Below are 12,762 nucleotides of genomic sequence, written 5' to 3'. Positions count from 1 at the left end.
GCAGGCCTGAGGAGATCAGGGGTTTCTGGAAAGCCAGATGCTGCCAGCGTAGCCAGTGTGTCCATCACCCCTGCTGCCCTGGCCGGGGCTTCTCTTTCTCTTGCCCCAGCACCTGTGATCCTCTTCTGGATCCTTCCATGACTTTTCCACCACCCTCTGTTCTTGGTCTCCAGGACCTCCCTCCCACTCTTTAATCACACACCCGTTATGTTCCAGAACTCCTTGCTGCCACTCCCTCCTTCAGCTGCCCCTCTTTCCCCTCAAGACCTGAGTTCCCATCCCCTGGTGAACCCAGGCTTGGTCAATCCACTTCCAAGGGACCAAGGTGGGGGTGGGGAGAGGCTGCTTTGTGAGGCCGTGGCTCCTTCCCATGGAGCACACACTCAGCCTGTCCAGGAGATGGCCCCTCATCTGATGGACCAGAGGAGCTTGCCCAGCCTGGCTGCATGCTGCACTGAAATCAACAGGCTGTTCTCTCTCTCTCTCTGTCTCACACACACACACACACACACACAGAAGACTGAACGCGGGGATGGTGTAGACAGGGGAAAATTACAAGGTTCATTTAGAAAGCAGTAAAGAGGGGATTTCAATTTCCTTTGAAAGTCACAGCACAATTCTCCCGTGGTGGCTTTTGCAGAAGCAGTGGGATTCTGCCCTAGGAGCCAGAGACCCAGGACACGCCGAGTCAGGGGAGGTGCTCAGGAGGGTCATGCAGAGCTTTGGGCATTAGTGTGGCTGCTTCATGGGGGGGCGGGAGGGGTTGGAGGGAGGGCTCCGTGTGGGAGGGGCCAGGAGAGGGGCAGCTGTGGGAGGCAGTAGAGGGAGGACTTAAGGGATGGCAAGATGATGGGGCCATGCTCACGCGTTGTCCCATGGGTCTGGACAATGTGAGGCCAGTGAGGCATCTCAGAGTCAGAACGTAAGAGGCATCGCTCTCAGGTCTGTGCAAGTGGATCCTGATATGCACAGGGCGCTGGCTGTGTTCTGTACCAAGGGGGCGCCATGGACCGAGGGCCTGCTTGCAGAGCCCCAGCAGACAAGAGACAGAGGGATGACGTGCAAACAGGCAGCAGAGCGGAACAAGCATGTTTAGTAACAAGTGCCGTGCCATGCCCAGCCACTTCAGTCATGTCCGACTCTTTGCAATCCCATGGACTATATCCCACCTGGCTCCTCTGTCCATGGGATTCTCCAGGCAAGAATACTGGAATGGGTTGCCATGCCCTCCTCCAGGGGATGGCAGTGTCCTATCTGGGAAGGTAAGGTTCAGGAGGAGATGATTCTATTTCTCTAGGAGGACTTCTTGGAGGAGGAGGTAGGGATGGTTGAGCAGCTATTTGAGTTTTGGCAGAAGAGGAAAGCGTGGCCTGTGTGTATGTGAGAGAGAGAACTCTTCCTGTGGACCACAGCATGCACCTGCTGTCAGGCCCCATGGATGCACAAGACTGCAAGGTCAAGGTCAGTTGATGGGGGTCAGGGCTCATGGGAGCTGGTTCTAAGGAAGCCTGGGGAAAGATTTGGGGAGCTTTCCCTACTCTCTTTTGCTTCAGGCTCCTACATCCACCAACACCTCTGTGCTGGCTGATGAAATGGAATGGTAAGTGTAGAGAACACTGAAGGGTTAATTAAGCCTGCAGGTGGGGCCTGGCTCTCCTGCCAGCTGGACTTGTGGCCTTGAGAAATTTTAACCTTTAGGGCTTCTTTCTCTTGTGACAGTAGCTTACATTTTCATAGCTCTTTAGGTGACAGGTAGTCTTATGTTTACTTCTCACAAACTCCTGAGAGGAAGCCCTCGATAAACCCATTTTACAGACAGAGACACTGAGGTTAGAGGAACTGTCACTATTACAATTCACTCCTATATAAAATGAGAAAGTGGGGCTGGGTAAGCTCCAAGGATTCCTTTTAGAACCCAGATTTTATGATCCTGGGGAAATCTACCACCAGAGGACAGTCCTAAATGTTTGGGCAATGTCCTTGTTTTATCTCGTGTTCGTTTCCTCTCGATGCCGTAGTGAATGACCACAAGCTGAGTGACTTAAAATGACAGATTTATTCTCTTGCGGTTTCTTAGGTTAGAAGGTCAAAACCAGTCTTCCTGGGCTCAAGTCGAGGTGTCAGCAGAGTGGATTACTTCCTTTTTTTGTTGGTCTAAGGCTGCTTTACAATGTTGTGCTTGTTTCTACTGTGTGATGAAGTGTATCAGCTATACATATATACGTGTTAATATGCCCCCTCCCTCTTGGACCTCCCTGACACTCCCTGTTACCCCACTAGGTCGCCGCAGAGCACTGAGCTAAGCTCCCTATGCTTTACAGCAGGCTCCCATCAGCAACCTGTTTTACACACAGTGTTAGTGTTCGTCGCTCAGTCGTGTCTGACTCTTCGTGACCCCACGGCCTGGAACCCACCAGGCCCCTCTGCCCGTGGGCTTTTCCTGGCGAGAATACTGGAGTGGGTCGCCATGCCTTCTCCAGGCTCTTACACATGGCAGTGTGTGCCTGTCAGTGCGACTCCCGATTCACCCCGCCCTTGCCAGCCCCTCCTTGCGCCCCCACGTCCATTCTCTATGTCTGTGTCTCTATATCTGCCTTGACGCTAGGTTCGCCTGAAACACTTTTCTAGAGTCCACGAACATGCGTGAATATGCGATATCTGTTTTTCTCCTTCTAACTTGCTTCACTGAGGTTGTGGAGAAAAGGGAACCCTTTTTGCACTCTTGGTAGGAATGTAAATTGATACAACCACTATGGAGAATAGTATGGAGGTTCCTTAAAAAACTAAAAATAGAACTATCATATGACCCAGAAAGGACTTCCCAGGTGGCACAGTGGTAAAGAATCTGCCTGCCAATGCTGAGACTCAGGAGATGCGAGTTTGACCCCCAGGTCAGGAAGATCTCCTGGAAAAGGAAATGGCAACCCACTCCAGTATTCTTGTCTGGAGAATCCCATGGATAGAGGAGCCTGGTGGGCTACAGTCCATGGGGTCGCAAAGAGTCAGACTCGACTGAATAGCACACAGTCACAAACATGACCCAGAAATCCCACTAGTAGGCATACACCCTAAGAAAACCATAGCTTAAAGACACCTGCCCCCCAGTGTTCACTGCAGCATTATTTGCAGTAGCCAGGACATGGAAACGACCCATGTGTGTCGGCGTGTCCGTGGACGGATGGACGGATGATGAAGATGCGGTGCATGCAAACAGTGGAGCACTACCTAGCAGTAAAGAGCTGCACTCCTACAGGCTACGCCCGGAAAATCCACTTTCTCGCTTTTTCTGACTTCAAGCGGCTGCTGTCATTCCCAGCTTGTGGCCTCTTCCTCTGTCTTCAAAGCCAGCAATGGAGCATCTTCAGATCTCTGTCTTACCTCTGCGTGTCTCCTCACACTCCTGCTTCCCTCTGCTAAGGACCCTTGTTAACCCTTATAATAATCCTTATTATTATTGAGCCCACCCAAATAATTCAAGATGATCAAGATCCTTAATTGAACCACGTTTGCTAAGTCCCCTTTACCTTGTAAGGTAATAATTCACAGGTTTTGGGCCTAGGAGGGAAACATCTTTAAGAGGGGGTGTTATTCTGTCTGCCATGTAATCCTCTCCCCATCCTTCTTCCCCCACATGTACTAAAACCAGCGTTAAAAGTGTATCTGGAAAATGCTGTGGGCTGAGCAAACCTCTGTCCACTAGTGAATGAAGCTCATTGTAAAGGTAGACTCTGTGAGGGAGAAGAAGTGGGTTTCAGTTACAAATCAAGGGAATGAATATAGATGTCAGAAAGCACTTATTCAGAGGACTGTCTAACAGAATTACAGGGGGGGAGCCTCAGCTGAAAGGCAAAGAATGCAGCGTGATGGTTAGTGTCATTGACCATTAAGCCAGGCAGACAGGAATTTGAAACGAGCCCTGCTACTTTTTCACTGTGTGGCCTTGCACGTCTGCACTGTGATGTAATGTGTGTGCTCAGTCACATCCAACTCTTTGTGACCCCATGGACTGTAGCCCGCCAGGCTCCTCTGTCCATGGGATTCTCCAGGCAAGAATACTGGAATGGGTTGCCATTTCCTTCTCCAGGGATCCTTGACCCAGGGATCAAACCCGTGTCTCCTGCATTGGCAGGAGGATTCTTTACCGCTGTGCCACTTGGGAAACCCATAGGATACCAATAAAAATATGAAATGCACGTGGACTTCCCTGGTGGTCCAGTGTTTGAGACTCTATGCTTTTACTGCAGGGGGCACGGTTCGATTCCTGGTTGTGGAATTAAGATCCCTCATGCTATGCAGCGTGGCCAAAAAAAAAAAAAAAAACAAATTGCATAGGTTTTGTTATGGGAATTATGAGGTAGCATTAGGAAGTTCTGAGATTCTCATGATATCAGAATGTGTGGTCCTGCCCAGAGGCAAGGTTTGGAAGAGATGACCTTGGAGGAACGTTGGGGTTCCTTGAAGGCCGGGCCCTGTCTATGCGTGTTGAGGCCCTGAGAATATGTTTAACCAACTCTTTGGTGAGTTCAGAGCTGACTGCCCTTTGGCAGGCCCCCATGCCTCCTGACAACCAGCAGAGCAAAGCTGCGGCCTGTAGAAGGGTCCTACAGGGATCCAGATGAATCACCTGCTGACCCTGCGGACCTAACGAGCAGGGTGGGACCCTCTGGCCCTGGGCTCCTGGAGGGGCCGGGACGCCTGATGACTGAGAGCAGGGCAGCAGGCCCTTTTCTCTCAGCAGTGGAAAAACAGCCACCCCAGCACGCGCCGGCCGCACTCTGTGTCAATATGCTTAATGATTTGTGACATGATTGATACAGAAAGCGAACTTGCTATAATCCATCTGTTGAAGAGGAAGTGGGCGTTCAGGGGAAATCAGGATGACATGCGCCCTGCTTATTGCTGGGGCTAGGCATGCTGGAGCAGGCCGTTTCTGACAAGTCTCCCGGTCTCCAGCCCAGGGCTGCCTGGGAAGAAGGAGCCCAGGAAGGACCACACACCAGGCAGGGAGTAGGGTGGCAGAGCTAGAGGGAAGCACTTCAGAGTTACAGCCCTGGGAGCTGGAAACCCTCGCTCCTCTGTGCCTGCGCCCGTGAGCTAACTGGACAGCTCTGTCCTCTTGTACCTGCCTAGGTCCCCTCGTGTCCCTCTCAGGAGCCTATGTGTGTGCTTCCCTGCTCACGGCTCATGAGGACACCCTTCAGAGGATTGCTCAGGGGATCCTGGAGCCACCTGACCTGTCCGTGCCTGGGAGGTGACAACCCGCTCACCCCACCCTCCACTTCTGGTACAAGGGATACAAAAACCCAGTACCTTTGCTTCAAGATGGAAAAAAAAAAAAAAAAAAAAAAAACCCTTCATTGTCTTCGACACTCCAGAAGTTTCAATGTGATCAGACTGAGGCTGAGACTTCACTTGAAATCACACCCTTCCTTTTTTCCTCCCCTTCCCTGTTCAAACGGGCTCACTACCTGATTCATTTCTCCAGGTAGCACTTCCCTAATAAATAAGTAAGGACCCTGATCAGACTTGTTTTTCTCAGGATCTATCTGCTTCTAGGGAACCCAAGCTCAGACAGCCCCTAAGCAAAGCTGGAAGAGGCTCATAGGTAGCTGCAGGCGATCCACATACTCTTTCATTTCGATCAAGTGTTATAGTGTGACGGCCCTGCCAAGACTGTCAGGTCCCGAGGACCCATGCCAGTGGCCAGAGGCTGCAAGTCGGGTCATCCCAGAGCCTGTATGAGGTGTTGGACTCTCGCGTGTGGGTGTGTACATCCAAGCACTCAGGTCTGGTGCTGGGGGGTTTGTCTGATCTCCCACCCCAGCCCCACTCTCTGCCTGCTCCTGCCAAAAGTGGATTTGCTGTCCTCTGTCTGCTGTGCTTGGACAGATGTTAAATTTGTCATTTAACTCACATGCCCTGAGTACATACACTGTGATGACTGCGTCAGCTCAGTAACTAAATACCATGGATGGGGTGGCTTCAACATCCGACATGTATTTCTCACAGTTCCGCAGGCTGGCAAGTCCAAGATCAAGGTGCTTTCAGGGTTTGCTTCATGGTGAGAATGCTATTCTGGCTTGTGGATGGTTGCCTTCTTGCTGTATGCTCACGTGGTCTTCCCTTGGTGTGTGTGTGTGGAGACTATGAACTCCAGTCTCTCTTCTTATAAGGACACAAATCCTATGGCATCAGGGCCCTAACCTTTTGATTCCATTTAACCTTAATTATATCCATAAAGGCCCTAGATCCACATACAGTCACAGTAGGGGCTGAAGCTCCATCATGTGGATTTTGGGAGGACACAATTCAGTCTATAGCAGTGCGACAAAGCCTTTTTGAATGAAGGGAACTTGAAAGTAACTTAGTTTGGTCTCTGGGTTTTGCTTGGAATCCTGCAGTGCCAGGGACTCTAGCCTAGGTTTAAACCTGTGACCTGCATAACCCATAAAGAATCTGCCACAAGTCAACAATTGGAAATTCACTGTTAATGTGGATAGATCCTCAGGACATATTCTTTTACTGCTCAGATTTCCTTGAATAAGGGAGAGGAAAAAATGTGTGTTCTTTCTTTCCAGAACACTTTCCCACTCCTGCTCAGAGGGGTCAGGCCCTCATTCATTCATTCGCAAGGTGAATACTCACTGAGCATCAGCTGTATGGACCTCTGTTGTCTTGGTTGCCCAGGCATGCAATCAGGCCTGGCCAATCAGAGCACTGCATCACCGTGGCTGTGTAATTAGTTCAGAGGTGGACAGGTGATCAATCTGGGCCGGTGACAGCGAACCTTAGGGCTTCTGCTTGACTGTTGGAGAAGTAAAACTCTAACCTGCTGGACACAAATTGGTGAAGCTATAGGTCTTGAACTGTGGGCAACCGTGTTGCTAACCACAGGAAACCTGAGACAAAACTAATGTGTGGATGAGAACAGATCTAAGAAACAGAGGCCACATCCTGGTGATGTTGTTTAAGGTCCCAAGTCCGTCTGTGCCTGGAGCCAGACCCTGGACTTTCAGACCTATGCACCAACACATTTCTTTTCACTGAGGATAGCTGTGCTTCTTTTGTTGCTTTTAAACAAAACTGATGTTAGTTCCAAGAGAGGGGATGTGTACATGACAGGCCACACTGAGTGGCCGGAGGGTATAAGGGCAGTGAGGATGTTGTACCCTGGGCTGAAAGGTCGGAGGCCTTGTTACACTGAAGAGACTGGCAGCAAACTCCTATTAGAAAGTGACAAACTTGGCTTGAAACTGACTTGCTTGAAAGCAGACGACTAAAAGTCCTAAAAAGCCTCTCAGTCTTGACTAAGAGAGCTACTTTCTGCCCGTGACCTGAACTCCAAACAGCTGAGAAGCCAAAAATATTGAGGCCTGCAGGATTGCAAAGCTAAATTATCATTTCCAACTTAAAATTAATGTGAGTAAAGACAGGAAGGCGGGAAACTGCAGAAATCAGATCGGGACCTGGGAATACGTTGGTCCCCTAGGCTCTTCACTGGAACCTCCAATGACGAGATCCCACTCCATGCAAAGGATGCAACTGGGGCCAGATAATCCCCTCCCACCCCCAAGCGATTGTTTCACACGACCTTAAGGATGTGAGCTCCAGGATGGAGGCCAGGAGACTGCCGGCCTGGAGGATGGGCTGAGAACTTGTCAGGCAGTACAGTCACAGGCTATGCCTTAGTGAGATTTCTGGTTCCAGGTACTAACCGTGGAGCAGACCAGAAGCAAACACCCACAGCCTACTAAAGCACCAAGAGAATGACTCTTCAAAAGAAACCCCCAGTCTGTCCAAAGACCTGCATAAGGTGCCATCACCTACGGTAGTCTTCAGGTTCCCCAGTTCCTCATTGAGCAGAAGAGCTCCCTTTTGGAGGTTGCATCTTCCTCAGGGTCCATCTCAAATGTGGCTGTGGAAGGCAGTGGGCCAGGGGGACCGCTCAGAGAACTCAATGAAGGACAAAGAACCTCGCTGTCTGTGGGCATGGAGAGAGCCATGGGGTGACGTCTGGTCTGGCGCCCTCTGCATGCTGCCTCGCAGTCTCTTCTCCACTGTGCTCATTGTGTTTCCTCCCCACCATCATATACGGCTCATGCCATAGGGGGCAGCAAGGGGATGCTGTTGTGTCACTCAGGCCAAGACAGTAAGAGGCCACATCTGGAAAGACCAAGAGAAAAGCGCGTCTTGAGGGGCAGAATTCTGTAGTGCCAACACCTGGGCTCTGGCCACAGACTGCTTCGTGTCCTCACTCCTTCACTTCACAGCTACGGGGTCACAGTAAGTTACTTGACATCTTTGTATCTCAGTTTCCTCATGCATACGGGGTGATGACGATGGTGGGTTACACATCTTGGATCATCTCTCTGCGGCTGCCATCTTGCTACCACATGGGCGTTGAGACAGAGGCCACCGTGAGGAGGGCAGTGGGACTCGGAGGTGGCATGATGTTAGATGTGGTGATGTTGGGTTAACCCCTGCTCCAGTCTTGTCTGAATCAAGTCTTACGCCATCCTGGTTGCTTATATGGAGAATATATTTCCTTTATACTGAGCTAAGCAGATGGATTATTGTCACTTGCAATAAAAAAAAAGCTAGCTGATAGACCTACTGTGTGTGTTAATTACTAGATGTACAACCCTCACCACCGTGCCCACTCTTAGGAACTTTGAGTGGAAGGCATTGGGATAGGGAGGCCTGCATGAGGCATAGCCAACCTCACACATAGCTTAGGTGTGAGGCATCAGGGGAAACTTCCCAGAGTAGGTGACTCTTGGCCAAACCCTGAAGGAATGAGCAGAGCCAGCTGCAGTGAGGAGAGGAGAGAATGTACCATCCCATAATGAAATTGTCCATCCCTCACTCACTGGAGGTTGTAAGGATGGGCTAGAAAACAGCTTACTGGGAAAAGAGGATTTGTACCTTGACTGGGAGGTTGAAATCCAACCCTTCAAGTGGGGAATATGCCCTCAGACACCACCATGGTAGCCCCTAGAACAGTACCACCCTCTGATGGCTCTTCAGTGCTTTGGTTTGAGCTTGGGTCTTGTCTGGCCTGTACCATGTTTAAAATTTTAAAAATGTGTTGCCCATATTTAAAATTGAGACTGTTCATAGAAAAGTTTGAATTGGGGGCTTCTCTTGAAGGCTTGATAGCACTAGTCCTGCATTCCTATTTGTCATCTCTGAGCTGGCTCTGAAATATAGTGCTGAAATACAGTGCTCCGTTCATGTAGGACTCATGTGTTCCTGGGCCCACTGCATTCTGCCTACTTCTTTTCCTTACAGGTAGGTCCCTATAGGTGTTTGAGTTTGCACATCCTATTATAGAGTAAGGGTATACTGAACATGGATCAGGTTGCATGAGCCAGTGGGTGATGCCCCAGGACAGTGGTCCCCACCTTTTTGGCACCAGGGACTGGTTTTGTGGAAGACAATTTTTCCACAAATGGAGAGGCGGGTTTCAGGATGATTCAAGTGCGTTACATTATTGTGCACTTTATTTCTACTATTATCACGTCAGCTCCGCCTCAGATCATCAGGCACTAGATTCCAGACGTTGAGTGTACCCGCCCTAGGGAATGAAACAGACCTGAATGGGTGGAGGCCCCTTGCTGTGTCCTTTCTTCTGGGTGCTGATTGGGGCCGCGTCCAGCTGAAGAGTAGATTTGGAGACTCTGGGTTTGAGCACATGGGGTTGAGTTGGATGGAGGGACTTATTTGATTTTATACCATTCAAGGCCACCTGGGCCAGCAAATGGGACCTCCCACATGCTCCAGTTTAGCCTCCCAGGCTTCTGCAGTGGAGATTGGAGACAAAGCCATGGCTGATTTAAAAAAAAAAAAAAATAAACAACAAGACCTTATTTATTTGTCTTGCTTTCCTCCTTTCCATCTCTTTAAGGGCAGCTTTCAGGTATTCCTGGGTCCCCAGGTCAGAGTCCATCATAATAGCATCACTGTGCATGCACGCACGTGTGTGTGTACATCGGCCTGTTTGTACGTCTGTGGGTGCATGTGTGTTCTTTGAACGTTTATTTGACATTTGTTCTTTTTATTTTAAATATGAATTAGATTTCAATGCTATTAACTTAAAAATGTCATTTAAATCCAAAGTTAAGGTTGTTCATAATAGTCTTGTACACAGCCTTTCCCCTAATTTTATTGAGGTGTAATTTACAGTCCTATTTTCAGTGTGTAGAGCTCTGTGAGTTTTGACAAATGTTTAGCCTCATGTAACCAGCACCACAATCAAAATATAAACATTTCCAAAACCCCAAGGTTCCCTGTGCTCCTTCCTAGTCAATCTCCCACCACTCCTGACCCCACTCAATTATTGTTTTGCTTTCATGCCATTTTAGATTAAATTTCTTCTTTTTCCCCCCAGAGTTTCATAGAAATAGAATTAATACTACTTCCTCTTTTGTATCTATTTCACTCAGCATGATATTTTGAGATTCATCCATTTGGTTGTGGTATATTCAGTTCAGTTCAGTTCAGTCGCTCAGTCGTGTCCGACTCCCTGCGACCCCATGAATCGCAGCACGCCAGGCCTCCCTGTCCATCACCAACTCCCAGAGTTCCCCCAAATTCATGTCCATCGAGTTGGTGATGCCATCCAGCCATCTCATCCTCTGTTGTCCCCTTCTCCTCCTGCCCCCAATCCCTCCCAGCATCAGAGTCTTTTCCAATGAGTCAACTCTTCACATGAGGTATGTGGTATATTACTTTTCTTTTTTCTGAGTATTATTCCATTGACTGTATAGTGACAGTGTCATTTACTGATCTAGTCACCTATTGCTGGACATACTGTTTCCAGTTTTTGATATTACTGATACAAGTAAATCTACTATGAACATATGTATATGGGTCTTTGTGTAGACACACATTTTAATTTCTTTTGGGAAATACCTAGGAGTGGAATGGGGTGGGGTCATTGGTAATTGTGTGTTTAACTTCTTAAGAATTTGCCTATCTTTCCAGCGTAGTTATTGTACATTTTTATTCTCCCACGAGGAATGGATGAGGCCAGTTTGTGAGGCGATACATAGAGTTCCACATCCTTTCAGCCTTTGGAGTTTCCTGCTTTTAGAGTTTAGTCATTCTAATGGGTGTGCAGTGGTATCTAATTGTGGTTATTAATTTGCATCTCCACGATGACTAATAATGTTGAACATCTTTTCACGTACTTACTGGCCATATGTAAATCTTTTCACACATAATAGCATCTTAATACTACTCAACCTCTAATAGAGGCCATAGAAGATTATACAGAAAATTAGTTCACAGAATGGCAAATCAGCTCAATGAAGAGGACAGATAAAAAGATGTAGGTGTGAGAAGGAGAGGTAACATCTGATCTCTGAGCTGGAACTGTGAGGTTGAGGTTTTTATCATTTTCTCAGAACTAAGCAGCTGGGGCAAGTGACTGGCAGGGATCTCAGACCTGCTTCTGTGACGGGAATGCTTCAGTGCTTGGCTAATGGCTGCCTCTCTGTTGGGCTCCCTGGGGGGGGCAGGGGGCAGGTAACTGCAGAGTGGAGCATTGAGAGACACAGAGGCAGACTCATGGCATTGCCTCCTTTTGATGAGTTTGCTTGTTCCTGGACATACGTTCTGAGCCTGCCTGGACTCTCCACGTCCATTGAAGCCACCTCTGCCCTTGGTTGGAGAGTCAACCCAAACAGGGCCTGACCCTCAGTCGCCCCCTTGTGGTGGAGGCAGGGGTGAGCGCTGTTGCTGGTCATGCCCCCAGGCCGCTGAGTGGCAGGTGAGTTGGTCCATGCTCACAGGTGGCTGGACTCAGTCCTGTGAGATATCCACTGACAGGCGGGCAGATCTAATCCTGCCATCACTCAGAGCTTTAACTCAGCCTGGATGAACTGTTGGACCTCAACTCATTAGACCCATCCACTGACCAGTCTGTTCAGTGTAAAAACAGCTTCGATTGATTTTTTTTTTCGGTGACTAGGTCTGCTGTCTGCACCAATCAAAATGAGATTTGGCTCCAGGAAGACTCAGCTTAAGGAAGGAATGTCTTGTTCTTTGTCAGTTTGGCTTATCTTCTGTTCCAAGAGCTCATGGGTTTGTCATCTGCATCAAAGTGCTCGTGTCTTCTGCCACTAATTGGCTGCGTTGTCAACATGACACAGTGAAAAAGTCAGTGGTTTTGGAATGTACTGGGACCTGGGTTTAGTCACAGCTCTGTCACTTACAAGCAGTGTGACCTCGGGCAAGTCTCTCTAAGACCCCATTTCCTCTGTAACATGGGGATAGTAAAATTTATCTCATTGCATGGTTTCAATAATTAAATTTGCCAATGGACTTGGCGCTGAGCTATTTTGCAGTTTGTACTGGCTCTGGGCTTCAAGCTTCTGCCTCTGCAAAATAAGTAAGTTGGATCAGGTGACCTCCCAGGGCCATCCTGTTCTGATACATGACTCTGAGAAAGAAAGCGATACTCTCATCCAGATCACCAAGTAATTTTTCCTGGCAGCAGATTATGTCTCAAGAGGGGAGGACACAGTAAGACATGTAAACAGAAAATTTTGGTTTCTATAAATAGGAGGAACTTTTAACCTTAATGACAGCCAGTTTAACACATACAAAGTATTCAGTACTACTCCTGGGCTAAACTCCTTTCTTCTTCCTGCCCACTCTCCAGGTAGCAGTACTGTCCCACAGGCCCATACGTTTGGGTAAACAATCCACCAAGACAAAACCATGTCTCAGATTCAGTGGTCCCCTCTGTCTGACTCA

The sequence above is a fragment of the Bos taurus genome, chromosome 15 (genome assembly GCF_002263795.3).
Source record: "Bos taurus isolate L1 Dominette 01449 registration number 42190680 breed Hereford chromosome 15, ARS-UCD2.0, whole genome shotgun sequence".
NCBI lineage: Eukaryota > Metazoa > Chordata > Mammalia > Artiodactyla > Bovidae > Bos > Bos taurus.
The sequence above is the reverse complement of the archived record's forward strand: the minus strand, read 5'-3'. Positions refer to the sequence as shown.